Below are 24829 nucleotides of genomic sequence, written 5' to 3' on the forward strand. Positions count from 1 at the left end.
ATGAAATTGCAGGAATGGAAATGCTAGTCTACGCTTGCAGGAATGAAATTGCAGAATTGAAATGCTAATCTATGAAAGCAGGAAATGCTAATCTATGAAAGCAGGAAATGTCTATGCTACTTTTGCAGAATGGAAATGAAATAAACTACTTAGCAGAAGGCAAGAGTAAGAAAATAGAAGAAAAGCAACAATTACTAATACTCTGACGCTTCCCCGGCAATGGCGCCAAAAAGATGGTGGGATCCAGTATTGTAGCAATAATGCTACAACTCCTGGATCTTCCTATCTCTAATTTTATCAACCCGGTAGTTCGTAACAAACTTGGAAGTGACGGTGCTGTATGCACACGTACTAGCTCTTGTCGCAGCTGTCACTTGGTCAGCTGGCACAAGTCCGCTAGGGCTCAAGCCAACTTCTATATGTTCTCAGAAGAAGCTTTCTAAATGATGGACGAAGGCTATCTCAAAGGAAATTAACCTACTTTGCAATAATCAACTGAAAGCCAACAAAACAGGGAAACCCTAGTAAACCCTAATCTGACTAGTCTAATCTCTATGATGCAATGGTGGGAGTGCAAACTTCTAGAAATGATGCCATTACTTGTAGTTATATGAGATGCATGAATTTAAGCTACTTCGACTAAAAAGAACATTGTTTTTGTATTTTTGCTTAAGTGGTTGGAGTTTTTATGATTTTGTTTCTTATTAGGGTTTGACTGTGCAGGAGTAGATCGAAGGGAAAGAAAGCTTGGGAAAGGTTCAGAGGGCTAGGAAAGGTTCCAGGAGATCCAAAACACCATTCCACAGAAGTCCACAACGTTCAGGTGCTCGACAACCGAGTTTGCAGGCTTCTACATGATGTTTGCAGGGGATCCTACAGGAAGCTCGGGATTTCTACAGGAAGTCTGCTAACTTCTACAGGATGTTCTGTGGTTGGAGTTTTGGGTGATGGAGGAGTGGAGGAGTTGTATGGGTGGATAGGTAGGATGGAAAGGGAGCTTATGATGGCTCAGGGACAGAGATATGAGATGAGGAAAGAGTGGGTACGGTTGGTTGGTGGATAGAAGGGTGGAAGCAACGAAAATTCCAAAAAGATGGAGCTACGTGAACAATAGAAGTGTTGGAAGGTAAACGAGCTGAACAGAGGTTGGGTAGGTGACTTTAGGCGCGGTTGAGAAGAAGAAGAAGATAACAGAGTGATGCAACGCAGTGTAAAGGAAACAAATCTGCACAAAACCGAGAATTCATCAACCTATCCTAACTGTGTTATTCAATCAACGAACAACAATGTAAACTTCAGAGAAAAATCGTGCATGGAATTGGAATGAAGAAGTACTGCTCAAGATCAGAATGCATGGATGGATCTACAATTGAAATGACTGTGTTGCAGCTTGAATGAAAGTATAAGACTGCGTTTTTTTGGTGGTTGGTACGGTCTTCACCCCCAATCTCTAAACAGAGATGGCAGTGAGTGCACTGTCAACCTTTTCTTGGAGCTCTAATGAATGTTGATCCTCCTACTCTAATCTAAGCAACTAAAAGCACTTGAACTGTAAACTAATCCTACTCAATCACATAAAAGAAATCAAATCAGCAGACTGTAATTTCTAAATGCATGTCAAAACAGAGGAATAAAGTGCTGAAAGGAAAGACAAGTAACAATACAAGGAAGAGGAGGTCTATTGCTCTCAGGTTGGGCCCTAACCTGAGAGCTATAGCTCCCTTAAAAACTCAGAATTGAATCCAAAGCTGCGTGCCTTTATTGAATAATCATGAGTCTAATATCATGCCAAAACTGGCTTACAAGAAGCAAAAACTGAGCTGTAGCTCGTGCTTGGAAATTGCAACAGTAGTTCAAAAGTTCAAAAAGCTCCTATCAAAGGCTACGGCCTTAATATTTATACATGATGAGGCTCCAGCTGGCTTCCTCAATACGTGGAGCTTGGTTGTCCAACTGAAAGTTAAACTGCTGTTCCTGTAGAACTCGTTGGCTGCCTTTGAGCTCGGTGGGGAGAGCTGTTGGAGCTCGGAGTTAGGGTGGAGATCATGAGGGAGGTCATTTAAGGCTGTAGACAACCTCCCTATAAACCTGCAATGCCACCTTTGTTGTCTCCTTGTCTCCTTTGCGTGGTCTTTACTCCCTTTAATGCCAAAAAACCTGAAATCATCATGTATTAGCCACATAGATATAATGCCTGCCCTTCTTCCTACAAATAACACGAATATACCAAGAAATGAATGCATAAGTGATAAAAGATGAAGGGTTGAGCAAGGTAAGTAGGCCAAATGAGCCCAAATTGTTACCAAAAATTGGGGCTCATCAATTCTTGTAGGAGTAGTAACTGTCTTGTAACTCTGCCATTAGTAATAGGTTTATTCATTAAGTGCTTAATTGCAGAGTGATCTGTATGAATAAAGGTTTCATAGCCTGCTATGTAATGTCTGAACTTGTTGATAGCATGACCAACAACTAAGAATTCCTTTTCAGTTACAGTGTAATTTTATTCAGTGGGAGTCAAATTATTGCTTGCGTAATAGATGGCATAGGGAATCAAATCGTTTTGTCCTAATACAACTCCCAGAGTTGTATCTGAAGCACTTGTTGAAATGTGAAAACGTAGTTTCCAATTTGGACCTCTTAAGATGGGTGCTTCAGAAATTTTTGTTTTTAAAGTCTGAAATGCCAACTGGAAATCAAGATTCCAATTGAATTCACAATCTTTGGTGAGTAATTTGAAGAGTGAGGATGCTAGTTTAGTGAAATTTTCTATAAACCTTCTATAGTATCCTATGAATCCTAGAAAGCTTCTAACATCCTTTTGACAACTTGGAATTGATAGTTTAGAGATGAATTCAACTTTAGAGTTATCAACTTTAATTCCATCTCCTGAAATATGATGTCCTAAAACAATCCCTTCTGTAAACATCATAAAACATTTTTCATGACTTAGTGAAAGGTTTGCTTCCTTACATCTTTTAAGAACATTTTTCAAACTTTCTAAAGCTTCTTCAAATGTATTCCCATAAATTGTAAAGTCATCCATATACACCTCTACACAATCATGTATTAGATCAGAAAAAATTCCTAGTACAGCTCTTTGGAATGTCACAGGTGCATTGCACAATCCAAAAGGAAGTACTCGGTAGGCATAAGTTCCCCGTGGACAGGTGAATGTGGTTTTATCTTGATCTTCAGGTGCTATCTAAATTTGATTGTAACTACTAAAACCATCCAAAAATGATAAATACTTCCGACCTGCTAATGTATCTAACACTTGATCTATAAAGGGCGAAGGAAAATGATCTTTTAAGGTAGCTTTATCCAATTCTCGAAAATCAATACATACCCTCGATTTACCATTCTTTTTAAGTACAATCACTAGAGGAGAAACCGACGGGTTGTCTGAAATAGGGTAAATGAAGTTTACATTCAACAATTTTTGCAACTCCTCTTACACAATTTCCCTAAGATTTGGATTCATCCTTCTTTGAAGTTGTCTGAAAGGTTTAAAATTTTCTTCAATATAGATGTGATATATACAAGTCTTAGGACTAATTCCTTTCACGTCAGTGTATTTCCATGCATATGCAGAAGAATGTTGTTGCAATGTTTTGATTAGCTTTTCCTGTTGTAATTTTTCCAAGTTATTGTTTATGTTCAATGTTTTCCCTGTAAAGATTTCAATTGTAGAGCTACCAAATTCTTCCATAGAATAAAGAGACATCTGCCTATATGAAAAGAATTCAATATTGGATTTTTCTTGAAATTGATCATGTTCATATTCTGGAGATGATTCAAAATTTTCCATTATATTTAAGATTTGACTATCTTTACTAATGGTTGAAATAGTAAAGAGAGGCTGAATATAATTTGCATCATCAATCCATTCTTTGTCATCTATTTTTGTGATTGTTCTTGTTGGAGGATATAGAGTGAATTTCTTAGTTGAGTTACCATCAGAAATATACATATCACCATATCTACAGCTAATGAAAGTATCAATTGTAGCCAGCCAAGGTCTTCATAATATAAGGGGATGTCCTCCTAGATTGTTCTTAGGGGTTAAGATAATAAAATCAACAGGGTACTCCCAAGAGTCTAAGAACACTGAAATATCTTCTAACACACCATCTAGTTTGATTATAGATCTACCTTCTAGTTGCAGTAATGTAGGTGTATAAAGAAGATTAGGAAGCTTGAACTGTTCCATGGTTTGTTTTCTCATGATGTTTATTGCTGCTCCTAAATCAATCAATGTATTCAGAATTTCAACTCCATTGATATGTGTTTTTACAGCTGGACTTCCTGGATCTACATATTTGTGTATGACAATTTTTCCCATCATTATGTTTGCTATTTTTCCTCCCAGCTGAATTCTTCTTATTTCTTTTGTTTTTCTTCCTAGTTTCTTCATGCTCAACTCCTTTATTGTTTTATCTAGAATTGGAATCTCCTTAATGGCTTGTAGCAAAGGGATTTTGATACAGACATTTTTTAATTCATCTAGAAAATCATAATTAGGCAACATAATATGCTTTTCTACCCCTCTATCAACGTGTAATCTTACAAGAAAAGGAGGTGTAGAAGTAGATATTGCTGGTTTCTCTATGATAAGAGTTGAGTTTATTGGTCCTTTTTGTTTTTCATTTTTAGTATTTTGGTTTTGAAGAGATGTTCCTTCAAAACTTTTATTTGGTTGTAGAGAATCTTCCTCAGAATTGTCTTGTTCTTGAATAACTACAAAAGGATTTTTCTGTTCTAATATCCTAGCAGATCTTAGTTGGACATCATTGGGATCTAGATGAGTGATCATATAAGTTGGAAATTTTTGTCCTTCCACCATATAGGTATTCTGGGGATTTTTATTTTTGGGGTTTGGTAATGGTTGGGCAGGTAATTAATATGATATCTATAGGAATGGCAGTGAAAGTTGAGGATTTTAGTTTTGAAGTTGGGTTTGTTGATTTCGTTGAGGAATTTGTTGGGGAGGATATTTTGGATATGATGGAGGATATTGATAGTCTTGAGAGGATCTTCCATAGGGATTTTGCATTCCTTGAGCCCAAGGTTGAGATTGAGATTGATATTGAGGCCAAGGTTGTTGCCAAGAATTCCAATTTGGTGGGGGTTGAATATACATTTGGTTGTTAAAACCCTAGTTTTGTGGCCCCTGTCAAGGTCTTCTAGAGACAAAGCAAAAAGATTCTGTTGGATTTGAAAATTTTTCGTCTTGAAAAACAACCTTAAGACCAGGAATTGAAGGACAACTCTTGGTCCCATGGTTTTCTAAACAAATCACACAAGTCTCTATGATTTTTGCATCCAAAGGGAATTCTCTTAAAGCATGCTTCTTTCTGCATTTGGGATAGAAAATAGCTAAAGCATCAGTCTCAGCTTTCTGCTTGTTTTGTAACTTAAGGGTGTCTCTCTGTTAGAATATCTATTTTAAATTCATCAAGCATGTTTCCAATTTTTGCCCTACTCACTGATCTACATGAGAAGGATCTCTTGGACCTTTCCCAGTTTTGGATTTTCCTTTTGAGAGATGAACACATAATTCTCAAATGTCATTTAATGGGAGTTGAGAGATATATCCCTTCCCCATCATGTTAAGGATGTCTATCCACTCAACTCTAATGGATTTTAATAAAAGATATTTTAAAATATCTTGATCTAAGTTATCCATTTTTGTTCTTTCTAAGTTATAGTTGAATCTTTCAATTAAATCTTCCAAATTTTCATCCTCTCTTTGCATCATTTTAAACACTTCATCTTTGTGATTGATAGGCATGCAATAATCCAAATACATGTCCAAAAATGCTCTCTTCATATCATTCCATGTTCTAATAGACTGAGTGATCAATCCCATGAACCATTTTAGAGCAGCTCCTTTCAATGTTGAAGGAAACAATTTAAGTTTTTTTAGAGTCTTGCAAATAATCATAAGTTCTGCACAAGACTTCCAATTCAAATAAAAAGGTTTTAGGATATTCACTTTTTAATCCATGAAAATTTGGGAGGACAGAAGGTGAGATATTTTTCATTGTGGCATCTGTTTCTTCATCAACTACAGGGAATCCAAAAGAATTATCAACTTCCCTATTTCCTCTACCTTCTCCATCATTTCCTCTACCTTCTCCATTATTTCCTCTACCTCTTCCTCTACCTCTTCCTCCTCAAAATAGTGCAAATTCTCCATTCAAAACTCCCTCTCCTTCTTCTTCTCTTCCTTCCATTATATATTCTTCAAAGTTAATATAAGATTCAACCTGCAAGGTTAATTTCTCTTCCTTCGGTTCCTCTATCAATGGTATGTGGAAGAAAGGTTATAATTCTCCCTCTCCACTAGGAATTTCTAATTCTTTACCTAAAATATGTTCCCCTGTAGAGGTGAAAAAGGCTACTCCTTTTGATGGAGATCCAAGATTTTCTTCCTCTCGGACTCCCTTAGTAGATGAAGTAGGAGATCCTCTTAATTAGATTTCTGGCCTTAGAAATTCAGGAAGTCTATGGCTAGTAAAATGTGGAATATGAGTTTGAGATGGAGGTGTATCTCTTCTTAGTCTTGGTGGAGTAAGCGGCGTTGTAAGAATTAAATTCCCGCCTCTAGCTATGAATCTACCCCTAGAGTCTCTTTTTCTACGCATATCATTTTTAGATTTAGGAGATGAGGTTACCTAATTGCAATTCCCCAACAATGGCTCCAAAATGTTTAGTCAATTAGTGTCCTAAATTTCTTGCATAAATTATTAACTGATGTTTGTAAGTTGATGAAGTGTGGTGCACTATATGTGCTTAGTTAACCTTTTTCTTACTTCGGTGTTTTGTATTTTATGTTGTTTTTGGGGGGTTTCTGTTCTTTGATGTCTAAGAATGTACAATCTGAAACTAGGAGAAAATTTAAGTGAATCTAATGAATTTTAAAGGAAAGGAAATGTTCCTAAGTTAATCTAATTTCATAAAAATGGACCAAGAACTGTTGGCTAGTTAGAACCTAATAAAAAAACAGAGAATCTATCTTATCTTATCATTAGTCCTAATCCATGGATCTAATTCTTAAAACCAGGAATGAAATTGATATAGAAGGTAACTTAGTAACTGCATTCATTAAACATTCAACCATTCAATTTTGGAATATGATTAAATCAATCTCCTTGAAATGATTATTGGGAATATCAATGATGCAACTAAGTGAGGATCTGGAAGCAAAAAGGTAAAAGCATGTAAAATTAATTGTAAATAGCTAATGGATTTTTTCCTTTCTCCAACATTCAAATGTGAAGCATTACCCTCTTGAAGTGTTGTGCAAGAAATCAATTATACCTTAGTTCCTAAGTTCCTAGGAAAATAACAATGTACTGAGTAAATTCAATCACTGTATGAATTATACATTTAACCATTTAGTTTAGGATCATCATCATCTTGAAATGGATTTTGAAAACATCCATTAACACAATTAATTGACAATTCTATTCTAAGAAAATGAATGACAAAACAGTAAGAAAACTAAGCAACTGTGTATTCTTATTACTTCAATCTTAATTCAGTTTGGAAACAGAGTCGTTTTTCTCCATGAAATATCTTAGAAGAACAAGGTTGCACAGTTGTGATTTATCATTATGCTATTGATTAAAAAATGAAATGAAATATCATCCTAATTTAGAAAATAGATTTTCTAAAAATAGAGTAATGGAAATTGAACTAAAAAAAACAACTGAAAAACCTCCTTCAGTGCAGGGGCCCTCTATAACTGATGTGGCTAGAATGCTAGCTAGTTAAGGCTGCACTTTAAACAATCATTGGCAACACAAAATTTGTATTATGAAAAAAACGAAGTTTGAATACAAAGTATCAGCAAAAATCCTGAACTTAACATGTAATTCCTTCTAACATATAACTTCTTCTTGGGTCCATGCAACTGATATTTAAAGGAAAATAACATAACTGTTTATGAGATAAACTTGCTATATGTGGCTCATTCGAATTAAATTTAGCATGATTTTTTATGAGATAAACTTGGTACAGGTGGCTAATTCGAATTGCAATAGGCTTGTTTAAACTTTTGATTAGCTACAAGTGGCTAATTCAAATTATATTTGCAGCAGAATTGTTAGACTCTTGATTAGCCATGAAAGAGCAAATCAAGAGTCCTACTTCTTTCGGATAACATACTTTGACTCCATCTTTGACCATGACCTTAGTCTTGCTTTTCCATCAATCTGGATCGAGTGAATAGGATAGAATCCATGTGGAGGTGATTCTAGAAATGCCCATGTGGCCCAATTCTTCATTTGACACCTGGAACCTACCAAACCATGAGAGTAGCTATGGAATCCACAGTTAGCTGCAGAATAGGCTGCGTTTCATAGCTAATTTGCAAAAATATATTCAAATAGCAAGAACATTAAAATATAATATGGCGATCATTTTAATGCTTTCCTTAAGACAAAACCTAACATTTATCATTGATTGGGTCTGTAATCTTATGAGAAAGGGAGGGAAAAAGGTGAGAAAAAATGTCAAGGAGAGGGTAATTCTGAGGTTCAACTGTATGTATGAATATTTCTGAAACGTGTTGTTGGTTTAACCATCACTTTGGATTGCTAGCTAACTTTCCTTCCATGTTGTGATGCATCTTTTCTCATGTGTTCCCTTCTTAACTCCGTGCTATCACAGGTTTCCAAGGGGCACACTCATCTCAACCCCCATGTGTTTGAACCTCTCATGCACCTTTCTTGGCTTGCTGCAGCTGTCACACCCTTGCTACCAACAAAGACATCTTACTTGTCTCTGTGAAAAATTATGGTCAAGGCATTACCGTACGACCCACTGCTGGGACTTCTACACCAAATGGTATGAGGTCTAATTGGTACTTCTTACCGGGGACATCCCCTTACATGTTAGCGGGTCCAGTACCATCAAAAAGAAGATTGAAAGATAACTGAATTAAAAATTCTATTACAGTCATCATTAGAAAGAAGTAGCTCTTGATAACCTCATTTGTAGCATAAATAGTACTTATGGATAGAAGAAAGTATTATAGTATAAAGATCATCATACATAATTGGAAAGTAGCATTTGCAAGATGAGGATAATTAAGTTCTTCCATTGGAATATTCATTATAAGGTTCATCTTTTCAAGGAAGTAAGTGTCTCACTAAGAATTCCACCTTGGATGGAATTCATTATTTAAAGGAATGATGGTATGGTGACGAAGGAATGTAGCATGTCAAGGTCGTTAAAGAATATTCAATCAAGGAAAAGAAGTTTCTGAAGTAAGCCTAGATGACCAAACAAAGAAAAAGAGGTATGTATGAATATGATTGATAAGATAGGTAATGTCATCATATAGTTGTAGAGAATAGGGATAAATACTCTACCTCATGAATATGTGACCCAAGGCCGTCATGCATTTTTCCAACAAAATCAACCAATTTAATGGTTGAAAAAAATGAAGGAACTATGGATATGAAGTTATTGGGGAGAAATATGTGAATAAGTAAGAAGAGATCATGACATATGAAACTATGATTATATAGAGGAATGCAACATCCGATAAAAGGATTGACCATGATGTCTTCACAGGAAAGGTATTAAAAACTTGATAAAGTAAGGAGACCCTTGACATTGAATATCTTAGAGATGTGTCAATATGTATGCAAGATGTTGATTTTACAACAAGCAGATGTCATGATGAAGGGTCATCACAAAAGGTAATTTTTATTTGATGTTCATTTTTAATATTTGAACAATATCTGGAATGGTTGATATAATGCTACCAAAAGAGAGTTGTGGAAGTCACCCACAACTAGTTATCATGTGGTGGGATGGAAGATCTTGAAGGAGACATGATATGGAAAAGGTAGTTGTATGAAGAAAAGCCAGATATGATCTAATGGATCACTTTCTAATGAAAGGAAGGATGACATGACTTCCCCAATTCGAGAAGGAAAGTGATGAATGATCGATGCCCTATGAAGAAGTCCCAAAGATGAAGGCTCCATAAGGTTAAATATGCAATTCATGACATTAAATGAAGGAGCCCTACAAGCAGCTGAAAGTCCCGCGATCTGCACCAAAGAAGAAATGGTTGCTACTAAAAATAGGTCCCTAATAAAGAGGGATACTAGAATCAAGTTTCTGATTAAGAAGCTTGGAAACAAGTCCCTAGCTAAGATGGGGCTTAGAAAAGTATTTGGTTCAGAGGGAGGTTGGGTACATATCTTTTATAGGAAAGGGTACATTCCTTAGTTGAGAGGGAGAGATAGACACATCATTCTTGTATTCACTTGGGAAGAAAGATTGGAGGATTGGGTAATCATATGGAATTTGATTCTATTTGAGGATTTGTTAGGGATTCTAGGATAAGAGTAGTCGTAGAGGACCGATATTCTTTGAGGACTACGAATCCATGATAAGAATAGTCCTGGAAGGACATACCCAGTGAACACCCAGGTGGGGTATCCTCCTTGAGAGACAAGGATGATGGTGTTTATAAATCATTGATCTCACCAGTGTTTTGCCCTAATCTTGTGGAGAGATAGAGGTGTTAGTCAAGGCCTTTCTATGTAACAATGTTGGATGACATGATGCTATACAAATTGGTTACCAATCTAACTCTTCTTATGACAATTACTCAAATTGAGAATGTCTTGGTACCTTGTATGGGTTATGAATACCTCCCTCATTAGAGGGAGTGTTGAAATATGTAACTAGGTTTGGTTTTCATAATGACATATGTAATCATGATTTTATGTATTTGATGTCATGAGAAAAATAAATTTATTATTATTTGTCTTGAGGCATGGGTTTCATGCTCAAGATTTTTTTTTTGTTTTATGTCAATATCCCATTGTGAGCTATTAGGGCTTGTCATTAAGTCATTAATTATTGTCAAAGCATCAAGTCGGCCTAGATACAACTTCAAGTCGAATTAAAGGCATGGATAAAGAGTCTATATATAGGAGGGATTGACCTCAAGAAAAAGTGTCTAAAGGCAATGAAGGAAGAGACAATCTCCAGCAGAAGAAATCAAAAAAATTTATCAGTCTTAGGGCTAAAATATGTCAGACGTGTGAGGAAGAATTAGGGCATCCACTTATTGCAAGAATTTTGAATTAAAGACCCCAAGGAAGTGAAATCAAGACAAGGAAATAATCTATCTTTCATGTCGAGATTATAAGAAGACTAAATCTAGACAAGCTAAGAAGAAAAAGGGATGAAATTGCCCTAAGTATGTCACACATACGAAAGGTACAATCAATTGCATGTTGGGTTATCCTATATTCTTTCAAAGACTACCCCACTTGTATGTTTTGTTGAGCATTGTCGAGGGGTGACAGAGGATATGCAAGGGGGCAGTAGCCCCCCTACATAGTGTTCGGGGCAGCGCCTTGAGAATTTTTTTTTGACCCTAAATTTGGTGGGCGGACCTACCTATGGTTTTTTGCATGGATTTCACACATGGTTTTGGGCATGATGGTTTACTATCCATGTTATTTTGTAGATCTGGTCAAGGGAACTATGATTATGTTCTAATCCACGGTTAATGGATTGGGGTTTATGGATGCTTCAGCATGTATACATATGTATTGTAACATTGAAAGGAACATAATGAAAAATCAATCTGGTAGTCCTGGTTTTTGGATCCAGGGGATAATCTCTATGTATATTTGTTTTCTATTTTATGCTCTCGCCATTATTTATTTCCTATTTTTGGAGTTTGTATGAGGGAATTTCTATACGGGGTTAAAACCTTCATTTGGTATCAGCGTTGTTTTGGCTTCAAGGGGATGCCTTTGCTCCTGAGGGGTTTTTGTTCGGGCATGTGGTAGACCCTGCTTAGTGGGAGATCTATGGGATCGATTCTTGTGGTGAAAGAAGATGGCAAGTAGTGGAAAGATAGGGATCGAGAAATTTAATGGTTAGAATTTTGAGTTGTGGAAACTCAAGATTGAGGAATTCCTAGTTGATAAAGATCAATGGCACGATAGATCCGGGTACTAAACCAACAACAATGTCAGCTCAAGACTAGGTGAAGTTGGATCAAAAGGAAAAGAGCACAGTACGATTGTGTGTCTTAGATTCAGTATTGTTGAATGTATCAGGGGAAGCTTTGGGGAAGACTTTGTGGGACAAGTTAGGGATTTTGAACCAATCTAAGTCTCTGGTGAATAAATTGTTGCTATGGAAAAAGTTTTATAACCTGAGGATGAAAGATGAAGACTCAGTGACAGAGCATCTGAACGTATTTAATACTATGGTAAGCTACTTATTATCTGTTGATATTAAAATTTTAGATGAAGATAAGTGCATCAGTTTGTTGTGTTCCCTACTAGATTCGTGGGAGAGTCTAGTTGTTGCAATAGGTAGCAATGCAATTGCCTCACAGCTTGATGAAATAGTCTCATCCTTACTGTTGGAGGAAATGAGATGAAAAATTATGGAGGGCCAAAATAGTGATGCCTTTTCTATATGAGGACGGTCCTAGGATAGAAACAAAAATAAGTCCTCGATTGGGAGATCTAAATCGAGAGGGAGATCTAAATCTCTAGGAAAACCTATAAAGGTGTGTTGGAAATGTGGAAAGGAAGGAAACTTCAAAGGGGACTGTAAATATAAACCTCCTAAGAAAGGAAATGGATCTGATGATTCTCCTTCTCCAAAGGAGAAAACCATCTCAGATGAAGGTGGGTATGTGCACTTGGCTTCTTCTTCAAGTACACATGTAGATCATGAGGCATGGTTGATTGACTTAGGTGCATCCTTTCACTTCACTCCCCATAGGGAGTAGTTCTGCGAGTATGAGAAATATGAAGGTGTTGATGTCTTATTAGGGGATGACAGGAAAGCTAGAATCATTGGTCGTGGAAACGTCAAGTAGAAGTTACAAGGTAGAAGGATTAGAACACTTCCGGGTGTTCTAGATATTCCTCCATTGGCCAAAACTCTGATTTCCGTAAGCAAGTTGAATGATGTAGGTGTAAAAAAATTGTTCGAGAAAGATACCTACAAGATGGTTCAGGAAGCATTGGTATTGATGTGGGGAGTTCGGATTGGAACTCTGTACAAGTTTCAAGGTAGCGTTGTTAATGATGGGTGCAATAGTTCTATGGTTCCTTAAAGTGGAGCAGAAAATCTCGTGGTCTCTAGAGAAAAGACCACGCTATTGCATCAAAGGCTTGGACACATTGGAGAGAAGGGCCTTCGAATACTTCATGGTAATGGTATGGTAGAAGGTATGTATAATAGCTCTTTGGATTTTGATTTCTGTGAAAATTGTGTATATGGGAAGTAAAATCAGGTGAGTTTCCCCTCTGGTTGTAAGAGGACGGAATAGATATTAGGGCTTATGCACAGTGATGTGTTTGGACCTGTGTCGGTTCCAACACTAGGAAAGTCTATGTACTATGTATCATTTATAGATGACTTCTCAAGGAATACATGGATATATTTCCTCAGGAATAAATATGAAGACTTTAATAGGTTTAAATAATTTAAGGCTCTGGTGGAAAACTAGACAGAGAAGAAGATAAAGATGTTGAGGATATGTAACGATGGAGAGTTTTGCAAGAAGGAATTTGAAGAGTTCTGTAAGAAGTGTGGTATAGCATGATAGAAGACTGCTCCATACACACCTGAGAAAAATGGAGTTGCATAAATAATGAACAAGACGTTGATGGAAAGGGAAAGAAGCATGCTCAGTGGTGTCAGTTATGAAAGTAATTTTGGGTAGAGGAAGTGGAGACTCCATGTTACCTGGTCAACAGATCACCTTCATCGGCGTTGGAGAATAAGACTCCACAAGAGGTATGGACTAGTAAGAAACCTTCTCTTTCACATCTGAGGGTATTTGGATGTGATGCATATGTGTTAGAAAATTATATATTACGGAGCAATGGAACACATAAAATATTGCAGAAATATAAACACAGAGAACGCATAAAACAAGAGAGACACAGATATACGTGGTTCACCCAGTTTGGGCTACGTCCACCCCGAACAGCCAGTCCTTCCTTTCTATTATCCAGTAAAATGAAGAAACACAACCTACAGCAAATGTGCTGTAATATCCTCTGTTTTCTCTCACAGTCTCACCTCTCTGTTTCTCGCTCACAGAATACACATCTATCACACAGCCTCAAATCCAATGCCCTCATACAAAGAGAGGGGTTGCCTTCTAGGGCAAAAAACCATAAACTAAACATAAGTTCTACCGTCAGATCATCCGCCTAATGAACGGACCAGATTGACTAGAAATTACTATACTTTTACAAGGCAATTTTACATTTATTTTTGGCTTCCGGGGCGCTGCCCTCGAGCCCCCGCCGGGGGACCGCTGGCCCCCGGACCCCCCATCCGGGGGGATCGGCCCCCCCAGACCCCCGCAGGGGGGACAAGTCCCCCCCCGCACCCCCCGCGTGGAGGGGTGTACAAAACTTCCTGGGGTATACATCCGGCTGAAACAAAGACTTCTGAATAATCATGCTCCACACACAACAATCTCCCACTTGGAGAATGGTTGTAGAAACTCCACCGTTGCTTCATTTGCTGGACAATGACTCCTCTTTGGACCTGGCTATTTCTCATCTTCATCGTCATCCTTGAAGACCAATTGAAACTAAGCATATTCTCAGTTTCTCCCTGGTTACAACTTTTGTTAGCATATCTGCAGGATTCTGGCTAGTGTGTATCTTTTCCAGCTTCAACTCTCCATCTTCCAACACTGATCGTATGAAATGGTACTTGAGCTGTATGTGTTTAGTCCTAGAATGAAATGCTGAGTTCTTTGCAAAATGAATGGCACTTTGGCTATCACTGTATAACGTGCCCATATCATGCTCCTTACCCAATTCACCCATAAACCTTTGTAACCAAATCATTTCTTTACTAGCCTCTGTAGCAGCAACATACTCTGCTTCTGTTGTTGAAAGTGCAACAACACTTTGGATTTTTGAAACCCAACTAACAGTTGTTCCTCTAATAGTAAATACATATCGAGTAGTGCTCCTCCTGTTATCTCTGTCACCTGCCATATCTGCATCAACATATCCTTGTAGGGAGATGTTTGAACCACCAAAGCATAATGCTTGATTTGTAGTACCTTTCAAATATATGAGAATCCATTTCACTGCCATCCAATGTTCCTTTCCTGGATTGTTCATGTACTGCTTACAACTCCCACTGCATGTGCAATATCATGCCTTGTGCAGACCATTGCATACATTAAGATTCCAACTGCTGATGCATATGGAACTTTAGACATATAATCCATGTCTTCTTGGGTCTTTGGGCACATTTCCTTACTAAGTTTGAAATGGCTAGCAAAAGGTGTACTAACTGGTTTTGCATTGTGCATGTTAAATCTTTTCAACACCTTTTGTATGTACTCATTCTGAGACAATGTTAATTTGCGATTTTTCCTGTCTCTATTTATTCTCATACCAAGGATTTGTTTTGCAGCTCCCAAATCCTTCATTGCAAATGAATTTGCCAATTTTCTTTTGAGCACATTTATTTCCTGCATGTTAGATCCTGTAACAAGCATGTCATCTACATACAATAACAATATAATATAGCTTCCATCATTTTTCTTTTTCAGATAAACACAATGATCAGAGTGACATCTAGTATAACCTTGTTCAGACATAAACTTGTCAAATTTTATATACCACTGCCTTGGAGCCTGTTTTAAGCCATACAAGCTCTTCTTCAACCTGCACACTAGTTTCTCCTTCCCTTTCACTTCATATCCTTGTGGCTGCTGCATATATATCTCTTCCTCCAAATCCCCATGGAGAAAGGTTGTCTTTACATATAACTACTCAAGATGCAAATCTTCAGCTGCTACAAGACTTAAAATGGTTCTGATTGAAGTCATTTTAACAACAGGAGAAAATATTTCATCAAAATCAATACCTTTCTTCTGTGCAAACCCCTTCACCACAAATCTAGCTTTGTACCTCTGTTTTCCTCCATCTTCTTCCTTCAGCCTGTAAACCCATTTATTCTTCAATGTAGTTTTTCCTGCAGGCAACCTGACTAAATCCCAAGTCTGGTTATGCATTAAGGAGTCCATCTCTTCTTCCATGGCTACCTCCCACTTCTTCCTGCTTTCAACCTCCATTGCTTCTTCATAACATTCGGGTTCACCAGAATCAGTCAACAATAAATAATATAATGAAGGAGAGTATTGTTCAGGGGGTCTACTTATCCTGGTAGATCTTCTAACACCACTTTCAGGTGTTTGGGGTGCCTGTTGTTGCTGTGGTGGTTGCTGTTGTTGTGGTTGTTGATTATTATTATTTTCAGGCACCTTTACTTTTTCAGTGATTTCATCAAGAACTGCGTATTCCTTGTTTTCGTTTTCTTTCTTCTTTTCCTGCAACTGATTCTTATACAAGACCTTTTCATTGAATATTACATCTCTGCTCCTAATGATTTTTTGATTTTCATAATCATATAAGCGATAACCAAAATCATTAACACCATATCCAATAAAGGTACATTTCTTTGACTTTGCCTCAAGCTTTGTTCTATTTTCTTTATCAATATGGACAAAGGCCTCACAACCAAAAGGCTTTAAAAAAGAGTAGTTTACTTTTTTACCTGTCCATGCTTCCTCCGGAACGCCACCATCCAAGGAACTTGAAGGCCCTCTATTTATTAGATAAACAACAGTATCTACAGCATCTGCCCAAAACTGTAAAGGCAATCCTGCATGCAATCTCATGCACCTTGCATGCTCCATGATTGTTCTATTCATCCTTTCTGACACACCATTTTCTTGTGGTGTTCTTGGAACTGTCTTCTCTCTACGAATTCCATGTTCTGAACAGTACCTATCAAACTCTTTGCTGCAATATTCACCTCCATTGTCTGATCTAAGACACTTCAATTTCTTTCCTGTTTCAATCTCAACCAAAGATTTCCATTTCTTGAAAGTATCAAATACATCATATTTATTCTTAATACAATAAATCCAAGTTTTTCTAGTTGCATCATCAATAAAGGTAACATAATAACGAGAGCCACCGAGAGATGATACTTGAGCAGGTCCCCATACATCTGTATGCACAAGCTCTAATTTTTCGCTCTTCTTTTCTTTCCCAAATCTGAGAAATCTGACTCTCTTTTGTTTTCCATAAATGCAATTCTCACAGAAATCCAAATCAACATTCTTCAAACCTGGCAACAAATTCCTTGAGTGAAGAATCTTCATCCCCTTTTCACTCATGTGTCCGAGCCTATGATGCCATAATGCTACATCTGCTCCTTTGGAAGTTAAAGCATTAACAGAGTTAGAAATACCATTGCATAAATACAATGTACCAACATTTTCGCCTTTTGCTATTACCAGGGCTCCTTTGGTGACCTTCCAAGCTTTATCTGTGAAAGTTGTCACACAACCTTCTCTGCCTAGCTGCCCTGTTGAAATCAGATTTTTCTTTAGATCTGGAACATGCCTTACCTCCTTCAGTAGCCATTGGTTTCCATTCTGTTATTTTACAAGAACCTTACCCATTCCAACAATTTTACAGGGTTTATCATCACCCAAACGAACTTGTCCAAAATCTCCTTGAACATAGTCATGAAAGTATTTCTTGTCAGGTGTGGCATGGAATGAGGCCCCTGAATCTACCACCCAGGAATCAATAATATTTTCAAAAAAAAGAATCAAAGCATCTTGTAACACCTCACCTGTCACATTTGCTTCGTGATTGTTTTCTTGTTGTGCATGTCCTTCTTTTACCTTCTGAGATCTGTAGTCTTTCCTTAGGTGTCCTTTCTTTCCACATTTCCAGCACACTATCCCCGATCTGGACTTGGATCTGCCTTTCCTTGATTTACTGCGATATCCTGAGCTCTTTCCTCTTTCCATTTTTCTTCCCCTAGACTCTGCACTCAAAGCATTACCCGATGTCTCACCGGAGCTTTTCCGTCGCATTTCCTTGCTCAGGATAGCACCGACAACATCATCAAACTTTAAAGTACTAGATCCAGACACAGAGTTACTAATGGCCATTACTAAACCATTCCAACTTTCTGGTAATGAGCACAAGAATAACAGAGCTCTAACTTCATCATCAAAGTTTACCCCTACAGAACATAACTGACTTGTAACAGTATTAAAGTCATTTAAATGGTCTGCAATAGATCCACCTTCCGACATCTTCATATTAAATAATTGTTTCATGAGAAATACCTTGTTTGAGGCCGAGGGTTTTCATATAGTTTCGACAACGTCTGCATCAAAACCTCTGTCGTGGTTTCCTTCGAAATGTTGAAGGCGACTGACGCAGCAAGGCACAACCATATTGTTCCAAGTGCCTTTCTATCGAGAAGGTTCCATTCTTCGTCTTTCATACCCGTCGGCATCTTTGTTTTTCTGCCCAATGGTAGGTATAGATCTTTCTGATACAGATAATCTTCCATCTGCATCTTCCACAGCGAGAAGTTTTGGCCGTTAAATTTCTCGACCCTAAACTCACCATATTCCGCCATTTCTCCCACTCGAACCAGGAACCCTTCTTTCCTGCGAGTTTATCAGCCAAATAGAACTTAGGCTCTGATTAGAAAATTATATATTACGGAGCAATGGAACACATAAAATATTGCAGAAATATAAACACAGAGAACGCATAAAACAAGAGAGACACAGATATACGTGGTTCACCCAGTCTGGGCTACGTCCACCCCGAACAGCCAGTCCTTCCTTTCTATTATCCAGCAAAATGAAGAAACACAACCTACAACAAATCCGTTGTAATATCCTCTGTTTTCTCTCACAGTCTCACCTCTCTGTTTCTCGCTCACAGAATACACATCTATCACACAGCCTCAAATACAATGCCCTCATACAAAGAGAGGGGTTGCCTTCTAGGGCAAAAAACCCTAAACTAAACATAAGTTCTACCGTCAGATCATCCGCCTAATGAACGGCCCAGATTGACTAGAAATTACTATACTTTCACAAGGCAATTTTACATTTATTTTTGGCTTCGGGGGCGCTGCCCCCGAGCCCCCGCCGGGGGACTGCTGGCCTCTGGACCCCCCAGTCGGGGGGAATCGGCCCCCCCGGACCCCCGCGAGGGGGACAAGTCCCCCCCGCGTGGAGGGGTGTACAAAACTTCTTGGGGTATACATCCAGCTGAAACAAAAACTTCTGAACAATCGTGCTCCACACACAACAATATGGACATGTTCCAAAGGAGAAAAGAACAAAGTTGGATAGTAAATCTGAAAAGTGCATCTTTATTGGGTATAAGGATGGTTTAAAAGGGTATAAGCTTTGGAACCCAAGAAAAAGGAAAGTTGTGTATAGAAGAGATGTGGTGTTTAGAGAGGTGAAAGATGTTATTAAACATGAAGTCCTACCAAAAGAACCTAAGAAGATATAGATTGAGCTAAAGGAGGAAGAAGCAGACTCTACAGTAGAAGAGAAATTAGAATATGAAGAACCACAAACTTGGCTGTGAGAAGATTAGTTCGAGAAAGAAGGAAACCATAGAGGTATAGTCCATCTATTTTCTGTTCAAATGTTTCTTTATCCATTAGTGATGATGAGCCCAGAACTGTGAGGGAATTATTAGATTCAAAGGATGGAAAAATCTAGAAAGATACCATGGTTGATGAAATGGCATCTTTGCAAAAGAATGAGTCTTGGGATTTGATGGATTTTTCGGCTCGAAGGAAATCCATTGGCATCAAATGGGTGTTCAAGAAGAAGATAAATGTAGAAGGAAAGGTGGAGAAATGCAAAGCTCAGTTGGCAGCAAAAGTTTTATTCCAGGTGCTGGGAATTGATTTTGGTGATATTTTTTCTCTTGTTGCCAAGGTAGCTTCTATTAGATTACTTTTATATATTGCTACTGCTTTTGATTTTGAAGTAGAGCATATGGATGTGAAGAAAACATTTCTTCACGGGGATCTAGAAAAAGAGATGTACATGAAGCAACCTGGAGGCTTTGCGGTGAAGGGTAAGAAATATTTGGTATGAAAGTTAAAAAGGTCTCTATATGGGTTAAAACAGTCACCAAGGATGTGGTATCAGAAATTTGATAGATTTATATGGGAACTTGGCTTCACTAGAAGAAAAATAGATCATTATGTGTATTTTAAATTAATTGGTAACCATGTTATTTATCTGGTTTTGTATGTGGATAATATGTTGCTGGTTGGAAATGACAAAGAAATTATTGAGGATTTGAAGATCCAATTGTCCTCCAAATTCAACAAGAAAGATCTTGGTGCTGCAAACTATATTTTGGGCATGGAAATTAGATGAGATTGGGCAAAGAGGAATCTATGGTTAAACTAGAGGAAGTATTTCGAGATAATACTGCAGAGGTTTAATATGTAGGATAGTAAATCGGTGAAGGTTCCTATTCATGTAGGTGTAAACTTATTTGTTGAACAGTGCCCCAAGACACAAGAAGAGGAAGAGGACATGTCTCGTGTTCCATATGCAATTGCCGTCAGTAGCCTAATGTATGTAATGGTCAGTACTAGAAAATACATTGCACATGCAGTGGGAGTATTAAGCAGGTTTATGTCAAAACCAGGGAAGGAGCATTAAACAACAATGAAGTGGATTTTAGGTATTTGCATCGCACTAGTGATTATGGTTTTTGCTACCAATGAAGACCGGGATTGGATAGAGTTTTGGACATCAGTGGCTTTGTTGATGTAGACCAGGCTAGAGAACAGGATCGGAGAAGATCTATAAGTGGGTATGTGTTTAGCCTATTTGGGGGTGCAGTCAGTTGGATGAGTAAGAGACATTCTATAGTGGCACTTTCAACTACAGAGGCAGAATACGTGGCGGCCACTCATGCAAGAAAGGAAGTAGTTTCATTTCATATATTGTGTTCAAGTATGGGGTTAGTACACCAAGCTATAAGAATAGATTATGATAGCCAAAGTGAAATTTTCTTAGCAAAGAACCCTGCTTATCATTCAAAGACAAAACACATTGATGTTCAGTATCACTTTGTGAGGGATATGGTTGAGGTCAAAAAGGCATTGTTGGTAAAGGTGGACAATTTGAAGAATACTGGAGATGCATTAACAAAGTCTGCGAGAAATAAGAATTTCTTTTGGTGTAGAGAAACAATGGGCATTACAGGGCTGGATCACTGACTAAGCTCTCTTCTGGCCCCTTGTGGAAAGGAAACAACAAGTGGGAGAATGTTGGCTTGTGTTATTATAGGGTTTGGAGAATGTTGGAATTTTTTTTGGACCCTATATTAGGTGGGTGGACCTACCTATGGTGTAGTGCATGGATTCCGCACATGGTTTTGGGCATGATGGTTTACTATCCATCGTATTTTGTAGATCCGGTCAAGGGAACTGTGGGTATGTTCTAATCTAGGGTTAATGGATTAGGGTTTACGGATGCTTCGGCATGTATACATATGTATTGTAACATTGAAAGGAACATAATGAAAAATAAATCTGGTAGTCCCGGTTTTGGGAGCCAGGGGAAAATCTTTGTGTATATTTGTTTTATGTTTTATGGTATCGCCATTGTTTATTTTCTATTTTTAGAAGTTGTATGCAAGTAATTTATGTATGGGGCTAGAACCTACATTTTAGGAGGCCGAGAATTATTGTCTAGGAGGCCAAAAATTTCAAACTAGTGTTCCAGGGTCGAAGGTTAAATTTGAAGAAGAAATTGCAGCGGAATCAATTTTTTTTTTAATTATAGTGGAAATTTGACTTGGTCTTGGAGAAGTCTTAGACAAGGGTCTAGTTCTTGGAATTTTTTAGTTGAAGATTCTATAAGAAGAACAATTCATGTGAGTTTTCCTCTCAAAGTTTGGAGAGGTTTTGGCCCTGGTTGATTGCCTATATATTTTTTCCTTTATCTTATTGTTCTTTATGTTTTGGTAATTGTTTGATGAAGAAGAACACTAATAGTAATCAAGTATAAGAAGAAACTAATGAAGTAAAGTAAAAATGCATCACAAACAATTATCAAGTAAGAGAAATTGTTAGGTCCCTATACTACTAGTGTAACCCCTTATTGTTATGAGTGCAACCCACTTATTGTATTATTGTGCCCCTATAGTCCCCATGTTTTTATTATTACGCCCCATAGAAGCCCACTATTGTTATTGTTGTCCCCCTACAATATTATTGTTATGTGGGATCTGATTGTATTAGGACCCCTTAGACTCCTATATATAGAAAGGAGGTCTTTTCATTTGTATCATCCAAGAATCATTGTACATTTGTGTAATGTAAAGCAAGTTTCCCCCTCGAAGAGGTTGATTTTTAAGTCATTGATCTATCTTTTCTATCTTTTATTTAGTTGGTTTCATAACAGAAATAACCTACACTTGTTGCCTCTAGATTTCTTGACACAACACATGGTTATGCCTACAACAGAGAACTAGGGGCATGAAAGGTTTTAAATGGAATTAATCCCCTACAGGCCAGCAAAGATGTTTAGCACCTAGAGGTTTAGCTGAAGGTCATAACACTTGGTCCATTTGTGGAAAATAGATAAAGGTGCCAAGGGAAAGGTGTTAAGGCATGATAATAGGTGGAAAGTGGGCCAACCCTAGAACCTCTATTAAAACCTTAAAGGAAAAGGAGTGGTAATTTATAAGAGGATATTGTCAATTAGACACACAAGCAGGCCAAGTAGGGAGCGTACAAGTTAGTAAGTCTTAAGGAATTCTATTTAAAAATGACATGGGAATCAAGGCATCCAGGCTCCAACTCAATAGCAGCATATGTTTAATGACTTGTACAAGTCAATAACTTTTGGGCACTACGTGCCATATTTAGCAGTTACACCAAATTTCCTATACGCCATCAGTTGTATGCAGACATAGATGAGTTGGCAATTGGTTAAGAGCTTAGCGCCTCTAAGCATGATGAGACAGAAGATGATTAAATGCACATAGTATGGTTGGTGCCACTGGATTAATGGAAACTATAAAAAAACGTTGTTTAAATAAAGAAATGACCGCAATTGCCAAAAATGATTTAATGTAGCCTGTCTCAAACAATAACAAGAAACCTCTAATCTTCCTTGCATGTGATGAGGAATTAATTGAAATATGGCTAATAGTAAAAGATATAATTACATAGAATGATAAGCCATGCCTTCAATACACTCTGATCTCTATAGGCAATCAAGAAGGATGGGAATATTACTTCAATGCTCTATCAAAACTAAGAATTAACTCCCAAAATGGAGAATGTTTAGGTGTCAATTATGTGATTTAATGTAGTTGTAGTTGTTAATTGAACAAAGACCATTCTCAGAGATCAAACAAGCTTTAGTAAGAAAGCCATTTGATGGAACAACAAAATGCAGAGCCTTTTTGGAATTATGAGATTAAATAAGCAGACATGTCCTACGTAGCATTGGTATCCATGATGGTGCACACCCTTGGGTAGTGTGGATGTCAGTAGAGACCACATCGTTCACTATGTTGCAATGAAACAAAACCTAGGGTTTTTTTGTGATGGTGTGGATGTAGAGTTGTTGTGTGCAACAATACTTTTAGGTGAGGTGTTGAGCATAAGTATGTGAACTAAAGGGTGACTAGTGCTAAGGGTTAAAAATTATACCGAGTAATTGAGGGTCGAGACCGGAATTGGTTAAGTAAAGAGTGAAGTGAAAAGAAGAACTGTGGAGCAGAAGGAAAGTGTTGTGTGTAGCAGTTGTTCAGGTTTATATTACTGAGCATTTGTATAGGCCTTTTTTTTCCAGTTTGAAAATTGTATGAAAAGCATAACATGTGGTTAGAGCAGGTAGTGGCTTGAATTCATAAGAGGTTGGTGCCTGTTGGAAAGTAGTGGCTTACTATTTTGAAAGGGGTTGGGGCCTCATGTGAGTTGTTTCTCACAAAACACTTTGTGTATTTGAGTATTTTTTAAAATTACATAATAATAACAAACATATTGCCGGTTTTCTCCCTTTGGGTTGCCACGTAAAAATACTTGTGTCAATATATGTCTACTGCTCAAATTGATGGATTGTGTGCTCATTTGAATGGTTTACATTATTTTATGTATATTTTATTAAGAATTCTCACATAAGTAATTGACAAGAGTGAAAGAGAGTAAATAATTGAGCTTAAAGTTTTAAAATATCACTAATTTTTTATTCACCCCCCCTTTGTAATTCCTTATTCCAACAATTTGTATCACAACCAAGTTCCTTTAGTAGAAGTTTAACCACTGGAAGATAGATCCATAAGGAATTATGTCTAGACAAGAGAGTCAAGATGCTTACTCAAGTAAGATACCAATCTTTGATGGGAAAAACTATGCCTTTTCAAAAGTTAGAAACAAATCTTATCTTATGTCCCTAGGAGTAGATGTTTGGAGCTCTGTGTTGGTAGATTATGTTTTCCCTACAGTACCTTCTACTAATGAAAATGGTATAAAGCATATGGACATAGTTCACATGCCAATAATGACATTATCTTTAGCCTTAGTCAATCTAAAATTGTAAAGGTTATGCATTGTATGTCTGCTAAGGAAGTATGGGCCAATCTCAATCAGAATCATGAAGGACATGAGAAAGTCAAGAAGGCCAAACTTCAAACCTTCAAGATGAGGTTTAAGGGCTTAAGAATGAGTGAAGAGGAAATCAAAGTAAAGTAGTGAATAGGAAATCATAGCAGAGTATTTCCTCAACGTTGATGAAGTAAGCAATATGAACAGGAGACTTGGTGAAGCTATCAAAGAAGATATAATTATTCAAAAGGTCAAGATCTCTTCCTATGATATTTAATGCCAAAATCTAAGCCATTGAAGAGATGTCTAACTTGAAAAGTCTCACAACAGACCAACTACTTGGTAC

The sequence above is a fragment of the Pinus tabuliformis genome, chromosome 4_1, assembly GCF_031772625.1.
Source record: "Pinus tabuliformis cultivar Carrire ecotype Pingquan chromosome 4_1, CPIR1, whole genome shotgun sequence".
Lineage (NCBI taxonomy): Eukaryota > Viridiplantae > Streptophyta > Pinopsida > Pinales > Pinaceae > Pinus > Pinus tabuliformis.